Source organism: Dreissena polymorpha, chromosome 9 (genome assembly GCF_020536995.1).
Source record: "Dreissena polymorpha isolate Duluth1 chromosome 9, UMN_Dpol_1.0, whole genome shotgun sequence".
Lineage (NCBI taxonomy): Eukaryota > Metazoa > Mollusca > Bivalvia > Myida > Dreissenidae > Dreissena > Dreissena polymorpha.
The window spans coordinates 74,096,734-74,111,213 of NC_068363.1; the positions used below are offsets into that span (position 1 = coordinate 74,096,734).

General features: G+C 32.7%; 1 long non-coding RNA gene across 1 annotated transcript; it reads right to left on the reverse strand.

Moving 5' to 3' along the window:
- Positions 1-726: 726 nt before the first annotated feature.
- LOC127844330 (uncharacterized) lies at positions 727-2,986 on the reverse strand. The gene is made up of 3 exons (XR_008032675.1): positions 2,969-2,986; positions 1,250-1,497; positions 727-835 (listed from the first exon to the last, which is right to left on the reverse strand). It is a non-coding gene; the product is annotated as an uncharacterized LOC127844330 (long non-coding RNA).
- Positions 2,987-14,480: the final 11,494 nt, after the last annotated feature.

Sequence of the window (14,480 nt, forward strand, 5' to 3'; positions counted from 1 at the left end):
TCAACAGTAAATAAATATTAGACGCATTCGGTCAATTGTTAGTCAACAAGTAAAAATAATAATAGTTTGTAGAAATTAATATCACAATACTAAATAAACAACATCGTTCAGATTCGTTGCAAATATTCGCATCTTAATCCCATGGTAGTTCCATCTCGTTGGTCGTTACCATAAATCATTTTACCTCATCGATCAATTCAATACGTAGCCAAATATTGACGAGGTTCATAAGGTGATAACTTTTGCTGCATAGATTAGTGGTTTAAAACAACTTCTTTATAATGGAAAAAGATATGTACCCTTGTGAGTTTTGTGATAAATTCTTGGTTAACTGTGAGGTTGAACGTTTCTTTTAAACGCGATGACGCCTGCTTAAACCATATGCATATTTTTGTCACTTGTCCTTAAAAAAGACTATCGGAGGTTTGCAAGAATATCTGTCCTGAAAGTGTTTTCAAAAATTAATTATCCTATAAGAATTTTTTTTTTTCAGATATTAGTATGGTTATAAAACAACATGCACAATATAAAGATATAACGCATTTTTATGATGTTTTTGCACAAAAAAATCATATATACGATATGCTCAATTCATATTCAGAGCATTCTAGCATACTAGCCTAAAAGCATTGTCAGTGTTTGTTCCTTTGTTTTTGTTCGCTGTTTAATTAATTGAGTAAACATTTTATTTCAATGAACTTAAGGAAACAAAACATACCAAGTCGGTTTGCGATTTTCATTTATGTATTGCTGTGCACAACTTTATTTGAATGTAAATTACAAGGAAACGGTCGTTGTACATGTGTCCAAGTATGGTCTTGTTAGTTGCGTTTTTCTGAAACAGAAGTGACAAGTTTTAGCATAATGAAAAGATTATAAATCTTCGTTAATATAATACGCTGATTTGGAATGCATGCGAACAGACTCGAAGGAATCTTCATGTGTCGAAGCAAAGGACACCTAAGATAAATCGAAATTAACATTGTTCTCACGTTGCATCTTTAGCATAGGCATACCAACAACGATTCTTCAAACCGCATGCACTCAAAGTGATATTGTGTTGATATCGATCACATTGCATATCAGACATGTTAGACATTGTAAATTTCGTTCAAGATTTTAAATATGTTTGCGTTGTGGTATTTGTTTCGTTTAGGCTGTGTTTTACAACAACATGTGTTATACCAAACAAAATCATTCACTTATTCTCTCTAAGCTTAGTAAAAAGAACTGACGGCATCAAACTAACCTTTAAGTACAGTTGTAACGCAATAATTATCTGCCATAGCCATATTTGCCTTTGCCACCCCTTCCGTGGTGTTTACCGCGATAGCCATAGTTTCCCCCGTATCCAGAGTTTCCGGGGTAGCCGTAGTGTTTTCCGCCATATCCGTAATCATTGTTTTGGGCGTTCGCTACCGGAGCACTCGCTAGAAGCACTATGGCCGTCACTAACAAACACATCAGATGTAAGGTTTTCATCTTGTATGATTGTTACTGGAAAACAACAAGCAAACAGTATACTGAATAAAATAGTGTTTAAACCGCATACAGTGATGCACAACATATATTAAAGTAATATTATACGACATGGTGTGAGGAAAATAATACTAATACAAAATATTCTTATGTGAAATTAATTAAACATGTTTGTGTGTCAATAATTTGGGAGCAAACATAAATGTAATGCTTTATATTTAATTAAAACCTGACTTTTAAGGAATCGATGAATGAAGGCGCATTTATGGAATTATAAACTTAGAAATAATACTAAGATAATGTAGGAATTTGCGGACAACGGTAGTAAAAAAAATAAAACACCATAATAAAAAAAACGTTTAATGGTGGTTCACGGTCATCGGCGTCCGATCGTCAAAAACTCGTCAAAAATTAAAGACCTTATCTGACAACGAACGGAATGCGATAATGTTTAAGTATATTACTTGAATTTCCACGAATCTCAGCTTCATCTTTCAAGATTATTGGCATGCGTGATTAATACTGATTGAGACTGTGATTATTGTTAGTAATGTTGACACATAAAATAATTTTTATATTTAATACATGATTATATATTTCAAAAACATTTACATTTTTCAGTCGAACTACTGGCTGTTTAAAATGCGATATTGTGTTAGTTTCTTTACTAACGTGTAGAGTCTGTGTTAAATTCCACAAGAGTATAGTCTTTGTCAACAATGCTGATATAAAAATGTTTATGAAGAGCACTTCAATAGCGTTTTGGTAGCAGCGATTGTTTAAAACCAACGACTGCAGATACAAGTAAAATTAATATTGCCATACTTTATTGAACCAGATTTAATAATAGTGTAATGTTTGTCTTCCTAAAAATAAAAGTTAACACCACATTTAAGATCCGACATGATTTGTCGTGTCATACCTTATTTCATAAAACACATTTGGGCTAAATAACGATTCGTATTGACGCGTTGAATTCAATTTGCGTATATTTTTACTCAAGTGCTTTGCAACAAAACTACACTCTAAATACACAAAAACATATATTGAAATACACATAATCTTTAACATGTTTTAGAATAAAATACTTGTAATGGTTACATTGTATGTTACACAGATAGCGTATAGGGTAAAGGACCCGTTTTGTTGTTTGTTTTGTTGTCAATATATTACACCAAGGTTGTATATAGCAAAAACAATCGTTGATAATTTTCGCTGTCATTAATTGACCGTAGTATTAAAATGTATAGGCCCTTTCACAAAATTCAATCGTTTTAAAAATGCAACAACTAAAAACATTGATTCAAAATTCATCCGTCAAACAATCCTCCTAAATGAGTTCACTTAATTTACTTTTATTCAGAAGCAATTTATGGAATCTGTTTATCTTAGAAACAGTGAAACACAGGATACATATCAAACAACCTGAAAATATCATTGAATAATAAATATCCTTAACTACAAATTAAACTGTTTAGAATAGACTCACCTGTGTCGTTTATTGGAGGATTCTAAGCATTCGGTAATGAAGCTAAAATGCAGCCGTTTATATACCTGAAGTATTATGTCCATCCTAACGTCAAGTTGAAAACTTAATTAGCAGGCGCAGTATTTACATATTGTGCAGCATATTTGTTATCGAGAATATCTCTATTTTCGGTGAATTCCACAGCAGGAATCATAACGGATTTACATGTGATTAATAAAGACTAACGACAGCTTAACTCTGGAATTAAATGGCTAATAGTATGTTTATGTAAACGTTGCTTTCGAAAAGACTATGACATCCAAATACATTTCTCGGATTAAAACTCCTTAAACAAGTTAATTCAGATTCGTATTGACAATAATTTGATAGAGCATGATGCAATTTTATTTATAAAAACAAAACACGTTCAATAGTTGGTACCCATAACTATTTAGGTATATTAATTAACAATTGTCCGTTTATGCTGTATACATTTTAAACGGGTAAAGTTATTCAAACGTTTTCATTATTATGTTGATCTCTTTTTAATTACGAGTATCAATGCAGGGATCATCTGTGCAAGCCTTTGTTTAAATGAAAGACGTCTATTGCAACATTAAATGTGGAAATTTTAATTATCGTCATTTAAATAAACTAGCAGGATTATACGGATCTTATTGTATGAGGAATTTATACAGCATCTTAACAGCAGTAATGTAAATGTTAATGTAATTAAAGTACATAAGCAGAATAAAGATTTAGAATAAGCGCCTTGACTTCAATAGGATTTGTGTGCACGATGCTGCAAGACAGCAGGTGCGAAAGAACGCACTTAATGAAGTGTTGAATTGTGCGTGTAAGTCGGGTTTCTTCCAAAACGTTCTGCTCGTCTGTATTTATACGTCTATACATGAGTATGAATCACATTCGCGGATATATTTTTTCACTGTACGATTTTGGATGCTCATTGGATAAGTCTTCTCTTATAACTCTCCCGCCAGGACATTTTTTTCGAATGAAATATGCTACATAAATATATCATAATAATCATCAATGGCCAAGCACGAGGCGCTGTGAATGACTGTGCTCCAGAACACTCTAGATAAAAGAGAGGAAAGTCGCTATCGAGGCTGGCAGAAGAAAAGCTCGGGGGACAATGTGAACAATTGACCCCCTTCCCCATTGAATAAGTACTCCCAGCAGCCAACAACATACCTTACTGGCGGAGGATCTCTGTGTTGCTGAATCGTCGTCCTTCATTCCCTTCCCCACCTCTTCAGACCGGTCAAAAAATGATTATGATGATGAGAAAATATACACTGTATCAACTAGCGTGTTACTTTAACGCTTTAATATGCTGTTTTATTTATTATGTCATTAATAAAATCTCTGCTATTGTGTTGTTATATTTTAAGTAGTGTATTGAGTACAAAACTAGTAGGATTTATGTTTGATCGATAATAAGTTATGCTATTTTTGCGATAGTCTTCCCTGGAAACAGCAAATTGTGTTATAGTATTCCTTTTGCTCATGCATGTATTGAACGGCCGTAAATACATAATTACTTGATTACACGATTGTTCCAAAGATTTTATCATTTTGAATGTAGGTGATTTTGTTTTGACTTTTTGATGAGAGTGTCCAACTGTTAGTGTTACTTACAAATACATGTTGTGAAGTGGTTCACCATACATAACCATGTACATCAACATCTTTGGCGCATTTGTGTTTGAAGACTCGCATTATAATGTTACGAATGCGTGACACTGAAAACTGACTAGGTGATAGTTGGTTCTTCTATCAGGTATTTGAACAGATCGCAGTATGTTTATTTCGAAAGATCAGAGTTTCAGTTAATTTCCTTGGGCTGTGAATATACAATCGTAAAAAAGCAAAACATATAGTGCGTTTATTGTTTAAGACTTTGACTATTTCACACTCACTCCTTTTATAATTGTAAAGCGTTTATGCGATCAGTTTAGCATGTTGTACTATTTTGTAGCATTATGATAAACTGCCATACGGATGAGTCCAATCGTCCATTTCTGAATTGTACTTTTGTTTTCAGAAACTACACTATATTATGTTGTAATTGGAAATATTCAAATCAGTATTAACAAATATTTTGCAGAAAGTTTGCAGATAAATAATGATTTGCAGCGAAACGGAATAACAGTCCTGTCTATCCATTTTAAACGGATCTCAACAAGACGTGGTCCAACTTTATTCACTTTATATTAACGTGTATATACAAGTTAACCGCAGATGTTTAATATATTTGTGTTATGTTAATGATGCTCTCAGTTCTTGCACTTAATTTCGAAACGCAGCCATTATTCGTTGCAAACAGTTCACAAAATGTAGCTTTAACTAAAAGTGTAATGCGATTTGCTTTATTGGTCGTATAATCCGTCATAATTCACAGTATGTGACAAATTATGCAGCATTTAATTTCAAATCCTTTGACAAAACATGGAACCCGAAGGCAAAACTGCCAAGCAAGTGATAGTAGCATATGTTACCGCCACCGGAGTCTGATTTGCAGTCAAATGCGTATTCATTCTAAGATATATTGGTAGACTTTTAGGATAAACTTGTAACGCAGTGAAACACTATAAATTATTGTCAATTACGCAACAAATCATACATGTTCAAAATACGTTATGCGTTCAACTGACATGCCTTCTCACGTCTAGTGTAAGAAGGTGATAATACAAGTCCACCTTAATTTACAAATCTGTCAAAACAACATCATACACGGAGTAGATTGTTAATAGTTAAAACCTATTTAGCGTTTGGCTTATTGACAATGTCTCCTGAGTAGGAACTATTATTGATGTATTTGTGGGTAAACTTATGGGGATCGAACTTGCGACCTTCCAGTCGTTACGCGTACACAATATACAAGACGCATGCGGCTAGATTTCGTGTTGTGTAATTCGCATTGATGTGTCAGCATGGGTATTTTTATGATATTATATTAATCTTCAAGTCAATCATATTTTGTTCGGATCAAAAGCTCATGCTTAAAGATTAAAAACGAGTCTGTTAAGCATAGTTGCAAGCTACATGTATGTTGCATGACCACATTTTGCTTAATTACTTTATGTTTATACATGAATAATGTTCACATAAACAATCGCGAGTTAAGCTGTCAATGGATGTTGTGTTGTCGAACTCTTAAACTACTTAACCTTAACAAAAGAAACTAAATGCTAAAAGCTTTTCCATCGTCTGTGCTTATAATCTTTCTTATTACTTACAAAATAAATATTATTTTATAATCTACGTAGTCAAATATCTCACGCAAAAACTTCAAGGAAGTTAGCAACTATTTTCATCAATAACCTGCATATCTCTGGTTAACCGAAACCTGTTTCGGAAATATCGAAACTTAGGCACAATTCTATATTTTCTTCACTATTTATAAAACATCTAGACGTAAATATGCATCGCTTCAAATTCCGGAAAGCATTGGAAAATTACAGTAATATCAAATGCAATCGTTCAATTTTTTTAGTTCGTATGTTTTAATGTTTTAACATATTAACTTTAAAATTACTGAATGAATATTAATTTTAAATAACTAAAATGTATGCTATGATCGTAAACGTGGATGGTGGACTAGGATATTTAAATAATATGTTTGTTGCACTATTATGTTAAACGTGTTCAAGATTATTTCCGATATTACGAAGATTAGTTATGGCATCGTATTTTCGAGATTCCTGATAAAGTGATTATTTATTTCTGTAAAACAATATGCTTTCTGAACCTAACGCGTATTTCAATAATCTATCGTGCTGGACGTGGTGTTTTTGAATGTTGAATTTCATACATATTTCGTAACTCTTATTATTGAAAAGGAGGACGTTGGGCTGCACGCCAATAACGACATTCATTTTCATTGCGACATGTATAACAATGTTTCTTTAAATACCATAGCATTACCAGCGTCAGGTCTTTATATGTCGAACGTTCTGGGAAATCTAGGCTAAGGCTGTGCGACACATGACGCACTTGCAAAAAGCCCAGAGCCATATCCGAATCATTGCGCGTACAATGTTAAGATAATTAGGACTACATTGCATAAGGTTAAGGTATCACATTTACAGTTTTCATCTACCTGTTAGTAATGTTGAACGTAAACGATGTTGAAGTAAACGAATGTATACGAAAACATCAAGTGCATTATGAAGATTTCTTTTATTAGAAATGAGGTTATGATAATAGTGCATTAGATTTTTTGACGCATGTATTAATGTAATAGCAGGATTAAACAACGATTTTTTCCCAAATTTGTAGTTCAATAATCGTTGCAAAGAAAAAAGTAATGTAAACAATCAATTGTGTTGACCGCATTTCAACAACATAGCGGTGTGATAAAACGTGGACAGCTGTGTTTTTCCAGTCAAATTGTGCATGATTGAATTTTGATAGAATTACTAAGTTTTAAACATGTATAATATTCTAAGAAAAAGAATAAGCTGTCAGTGGATGTTGTTTTCGAACTCTTAGACTACTTCACCTGTATAAAAGGAACTAAATGCTAAATGCTTTTGCAACTTCTGTTATCATAACCGTACTTATAACTTACAGAAATATACAGTCTTTTATAATCAACAAACACAAATATATAACGCAGAAATTTCAAAGAAGTGAGTATCTGCTTTCATTAATGACCTGCATATTTCTGGTTACCTGAAAGATGCTTCGGACATGTCGAAAATTAGGCGCAAGTCTATGTTTTCTTCACTATTTATTCAACATCTAGACGTAAATATACATCGCCTCAAGGAAAATTCGAAAATTACAGTAATATCAAATGCAATCGTGCAATTTATATATTTGTTATGTATTTCTGTTTTAAAATGTTAAATTGGCAATTAATGTATAAATACTAAAATCATGGTGTATTATAGGGATAATACACATTTTCGAGGGCATGATCATCTTTGGGCGCTCGATTTTCAGATTTTGATTTTGAGAGCGCCCGCAGATGATCATGTCCGAGAAAATGTGTATTTTCGCTATTATTGCATAAACAAATCACACCTACCAAAATAAATATAAATAACATTGAAAACAATATTTCTTGTTCATTCAACATCGACGAAATAGTTCAATTATTTCATATGACATCATACAGTTAAAGGTTTTGTTTTACATATGCCCCACTAAAGCATCATCAGAAATGACGATGCTTTACCTTCGGATAGGCAGTTTTCGATTTAAAATGTGTTCAAACAGTGGATTAATGCAAATTTGAAATGCAGCCGCACAAAGTAAGAAATGAGGAATTATTTTGACATTTACTGGTAGTGACGGATAAAAATATCGCCAGAATAAGTTATTGTTTCCATAGATGTTTCTTTCGTACAGGTCTATCTGTATCTAATTTCGTTCCGACTAAATTTTCTTAAAATTAATACTTCCAACATGTTGTCACTGAATTATTTCAAATATACAGCAGGAACTTTGAAGGTACATAAACACTTACATTTACAGCATAGTCTTTTGAAAGTGTTGAGTAAATAACCTTAACTTCATTGACGTTGCCAATAAAATAAAGCTGTTGGCAAGAAAGTGCAGATGTTATAATTTTAGAAGTGGATTGAAATATTCATATCCTTTATCCCTGCATGCATGAGGAAACTGGTGCTTATTCAGTTCCCCATTTATGCTTGGAAAGTCGTCCAAGGCAGGAGTTAGTAACACAGTTAAGGGAAGTAATTGCGCGTGGACCAGTTTATGGATATGAAAAAGACTTAACAGGGCTTGAACGGCATGTGAATCGCCTTGTTAATACACGAATTCTCCTGTTCACGCCCTCTTTTTGCCAAGTTTCTGCAACCCGCCAGAGATCTATAGACAGAGTTTAAGCAATAATTAATATACACAACTGAAACGTATGCACACGCAGATGTCCTCTGAATAACGCGGTTTTTATTGTTCTCATCGTTTCAGACAAAACATGAAAATGTTAACGGATTTCAGAATGTATATTTCGTACATTTCTCAATACTCGACATGATGATACAATTTATGTAGTGCTTCTCAATTCAACAGTGTCAGTTACAAGAGAGAAGAAGATGTAATCACAACCGTATTGAACGTATGGTCTTATTTGTTTACCTGTAAGCATCAATTGATCGAATTACTTATACAGGTTTGAATACAAACTTGTTACTTATGCATGTTTTTGACACAATGTAACAAGTTACGTAGATTGTATATTGGAAGTTATTTAGATGCATCGCCAATATCGATCGTTTCATCAACATTCCTTTACCAGCTTAAAGGGATCTTTTCACGCTTTGGTAAATTGACAAAATTGAAAAAAGTTGTTTCAGATCCGTAAGTTTTCGTTTTAGTTATGATATTTGTGAGGAAACAGTAATACTGAACATTAACCATGCTCTAATATAGACATTATATGCATCTTTTGACGATTTTAAAACCTAAAAATTATAAAGCGTTGCAACGCGAAACGATTGAATAATTTGGAGAGTTCTGTTTTTGTCGTTAAATTTTGTGAAACTACGAAGATTGCTTATATAAGGTATAAAATACGTCACGAATGTGTACTCGGCGGAATAGCTCAGTAGGCTAAAGCGTTTTTACTTCAGGACTCTGGCAGGACTCCAGGGGTCACTGGTTCGAAACCTGCTCCGGGCAATGTTCTTTTCCCTTTTTTAATTTTTTTCTTGATTTTTTACTGGAGCTTTTATGATCCAATGTTTACATTTATCAATATATAGCATTTAATGAATAAGTTAAAAAAAATGCCAAAATCTGTGAAAAGGCCCCTTTAATTATCAATGTGGGTTATGCATATCGATCAATAAAAACAACAGATTGATCATTCACAAAAAGACGTCAACTTGTGGTAAAAAGTTCAGTTCTATTATCAAGAAATCTGTCAAACAGACCTATATATTACCTCCAACTCTGTTTAATCGTTCATACCAAGGCTATTACACAGCTGGGGTGATGAACTTATTGCATTTGATGTAACATCGTCCGAATGAAGACGTTACATTAATCTATTTAACAGTACCGATCCGTTCTAACGACTGTGTTTGACGTTCGCCTGTGCGGTTTGCTAGTTCGCTGGGTCTCTTGACACTGTGTTGTTTTCATCTGTTTCAGAGTTTTAAACAACATATTGCGCATACATAAATTAAATTATTCGAAAATGGCCAGTTAAGGCATGACAGTAGTCATATTGGAAGTCAATGCAATGTAATACAATCACGATTTAAGGTTGTGATTTAATAAACACGAATTATATATTATTTAAATACATGTTTATATTGTAATTACTTCGCCTACCACGTCTAAAACACATCATATATATATGCTGAGTTGTACATGTACGAATCTACGATTAACGCGGTTACCAATACGGGAACCGATAACTGCAACGTGCTTGAAAAGAAATAAATAGTTAATTTGCATTTTTTGTACCGCTCGGTGAATCAATTTCTACATGGGTACCTGATCATGACCGTTAAACACAGATTGATCTTCTAATAACATCGTGTCAGGTGAAAGAATGTGCTTGATTAATTTAAAAGAGATTCAAACAGGAACTGTATTGATAGAAACAAGTCAACACAATCCAAAAGCTTTACACTATTTACGAAATAAACCTCGTTCATACATTTTTTTTCGTTGAAAGTAGTATACCTAAAAGTACTTAGTCTTCTGGTTGTCTAATTAAACAAGTCATATTGTTTGCCGTTATAAACGAGTTTTCCAAAAATCTTCAAAACGTTATATTGCGAAAAATGGAATAAAAGGTACGTTAACAAACACGCTTATCAGTACCAGATCTCTTGTTTAAACTTACAAGCTATTGAAGCTTTGTATTCGAATTCAATATCAAAGTCAATCAATTGATAAAATTCAAATCTCGATAGACCATTTGATTTTAATTGAACACGATAATTATTCCGCCTCTTATCAATGGTCACATTTATTACCTTTCATAAACTGCTGCATTATTTTTTTTGTTTTTTGGTAAGTGATGTATAAGAGCTAATGCGACCTTGATATTAGCTGAATTAATTTTTAGAAGCTTAACTTTCTAGACCATCTATTTAGGTGAAAAGTAAAATTATCCACATGGGCATTTTGTGCGAAACTCTTTCCTTCACACACAGAATACTGATTGTAGGGCAGTGTCACTCACACAAATTGTGTATTAACGTGTAAAATTATGTCATAATAAAATGAAACATAAAAGCATTTCTTTCCCATGAATACATTAAAAAACTTTTTTACGCAAACACTACACAAAACACCTATTAAATAGGATATACTGTAAATGAAAAAGACAATGCTCCATAATATTACATGGACTTACAGTATAATTGGTATACTGTCGCGTCAAAAGTTACGGGCGAGTAAAATGATAAAACGAGGTGGATTTCACGCATAGATGTGGTGTGACGATACGAAATTAATTGCATAGGCAACGAAATCATTATTGACAGCTGTAGTATAAATTATATTAGCTTAGAAATAATTGTATTATTTACATGGGCAAATACAATAGGATGTCTATTGATAAAATTGTAAACCATGTTATTAATTTTCATCAAATGGAACACAATACATGGCAATTTTCTGAGACCGGGTAACACGTATCGATATAAATTATGTCAAAAACTGTGTTTAAATTACAAAATCATTATTCTGGGCCGTCAGTATACATAAAATAGAAAATATACTAAATTGCATAAGGTGTATTACTCATTAAAACAAATCTAAATAAAACACAATTTAAATTGTATGGTCCTGGTCAAACGGTTTGGTTAGTCTACAATTATTAAATTGTCTACTAAGCTGCCATTGTATTGTTGTGCAGTATGCAAATCAAATTATTTTTTTCAATTGTTGTTTTTTTTCAAAATAAAGAATTATAAAATTAAAGAATAGAGAATTATGCATTAAACAATAAAGCAAAATATCATTAACACTTTTGATTAGAGTCAATTTGCCTTGACCCGAGTTGATATATGGATATGGTGTGCAATCAATTGTGTCGCTTAGTAGGTCAATGAATTATTTGAAAACTGATGAATACCAAACAGAGTATAGGTGTTTCCCTTGTTTATATATGCCATGGTATTAACCAGGAAGTTTTCCATAATTTAAATCAAAGTGTGATGCATTGATTGATTGCTTTTACTTCAAACAATGAATGCATTAGGCTCTTTCTGTTGTCTACCAATCGACCATTATTTATGTAAAATGTGTATGTTTTTGTAACATAAACAAATACATGAGCCAATTTTATTAAATTTTAGCTATGCATATGCTTTAAATTTTCAAATCAGTAACGTTTAACCCATTTATGCCTAGAGGACTCTCCCATCCTTCTAAATTGGATCAATTTTTTTCCAAAATGAGGGATGTCTAGTATATTTATTTCTATATTTATAATATTTATTACAGAAATCTCTTCAAGCAAACATCGCAGACCCTGATGAGACGCCGCATGATGCGGCGTCTCATCTGGGTCTACGCTGTTTGCCAAGGCTTTTTTCTAGACGCTAGGCATACATGGGTTAATAATATACTTTATATTCACTTTTTTACAATCTAAAATTTGTGCAGTACCCTCTCCATTATTTATAACGCCAAACGCAGCTTTCCCATCATAGTATATGAATACGCAAGTGTTTCTCATTTTTTGCATCGAATTTATTTGCTTTGAAATAAAGACTGAACGCAAGTGTTATAGTAACATTTGATTCTTGATAATTATATGTTTAACACATTATGAACACATACGAGTGTTATAATATAAGTAAATGAGTCAAGTCAGTATGTCGCTCGCACACATATTTTACATCGTTAACACATCATTTAATCTCGCACCCAGTGCAAGATATATGCGTCTTTTTTGCCAACACATCACTCTTTACGTTTCACGGTCCAATTTACTGCTTGTCAACACTCTGTGAATCATATAGATCATGTTAAACTTGCATGTGTTCAAGTTGTTCTTTCATACATTTGCTATTCACATTAAACTAAGACTTTGAATATAATCGTTTACAGTAGCATTGTCGTTTGAAAGTCAGGAGCATGCACACGTTTATAGTTCTTATTTGACTCATCTGTTGTGTACATAGGCTGATTTTGTTGTTCAGGCGTGTTGAGATTGGTCTGAAAAAGGTCGCTTTTGTTGTCGTTCTAGTGTGTATTCATTGTTGCATGCGCTTTTTGCAAACAACCCTTCACGAAATACTGACAAATATATCCTACAGAACGAATACAGGTATTAACACGACTATTATAACATGTATAACCTTGTCAATTGTTTTGGTGTGGTTATGTGTAGTTCTTGTGAGTGTTCGTGATTTAAACTCGACGATAGGCCTGAACGATATGGCAAAAATCAGTGACCTCATTATGTTGAGATTCGACTGTTTCGAGAATTGTCGTGTTTTTACGTAAAAGCTTGTTGAATCAACTCTAATTAAGATTCATATAGGTTTTGAATATAGATACATGCTTTGGTTCAAATGATTATAAATAAAAGAATTATATATGGGACTCTGTTTGATTAACTATAACGTGCGCTTTAATGCAAAACGCTGTAAACATGTTCGTCCCGTATATGTTTAACATAACTTTAAAATGTATTACGCACATCCGATGACACATCAACAGTCAATAAATTTTAGACGCATTCGGTCAATTGTTGGTCAAAAATAGTTAAAAACAAATATTTTTCTTATTCGTCGCAAATATGCACATATTACCTCATTGGTAGTGTCATGCCGCTGATCTTTAAAATAAACCGTTCTACCTCCTCGCTCAATTCAACACGGAACAAGATCAAGCAACTTATTTATAATTGAAAATATATATATATATATATATATATATATATATATATATATATATATATATATATATATATATATATATATATATATATATACCCTTGGGCGTTTTTCGATACATTTTAGGTTTACTGTGAGGTTCAACGTGTCTTTTAATGTCGATGACACCCGATTAAACAATTTGCATGTTTAGGCACTTGACGTTAGAAATAAACTATAGGAGGTTTGCTATTTTATGATTTTATGCCCTGAAAGTGTTTTCATCTTTTACAGATATTATTATGGTAATTAAGAAACTTGCACATATAAATATATAATGCATTTTATGAAGTCTTTGTACAAAAAACCACCCAGACGATATGTTCAATTATTATTAGAAGCATTCTAGCATACTAGCCTTAAATCATTGTCAGTGTTTGTTTCTCTGTTTTGTTCGCAGGTTAATTAATTGATAAACAATGTTATTTATAAAGTCGCTGTCAGTATGTCGAGATCATCGAATAGTTTTATGATATTACATCGTCTACAATAGAATACTTGACTTCACCGTAAGCTCCATTATGATGAGCATTGTTATCTGTTTCGTCCCAAACAATATCTTTATAAGCAAAGCACACGTGTTCTCGTTGGTCTTTAATGAACGTAATGAAATAAAATAAACAAGTCAA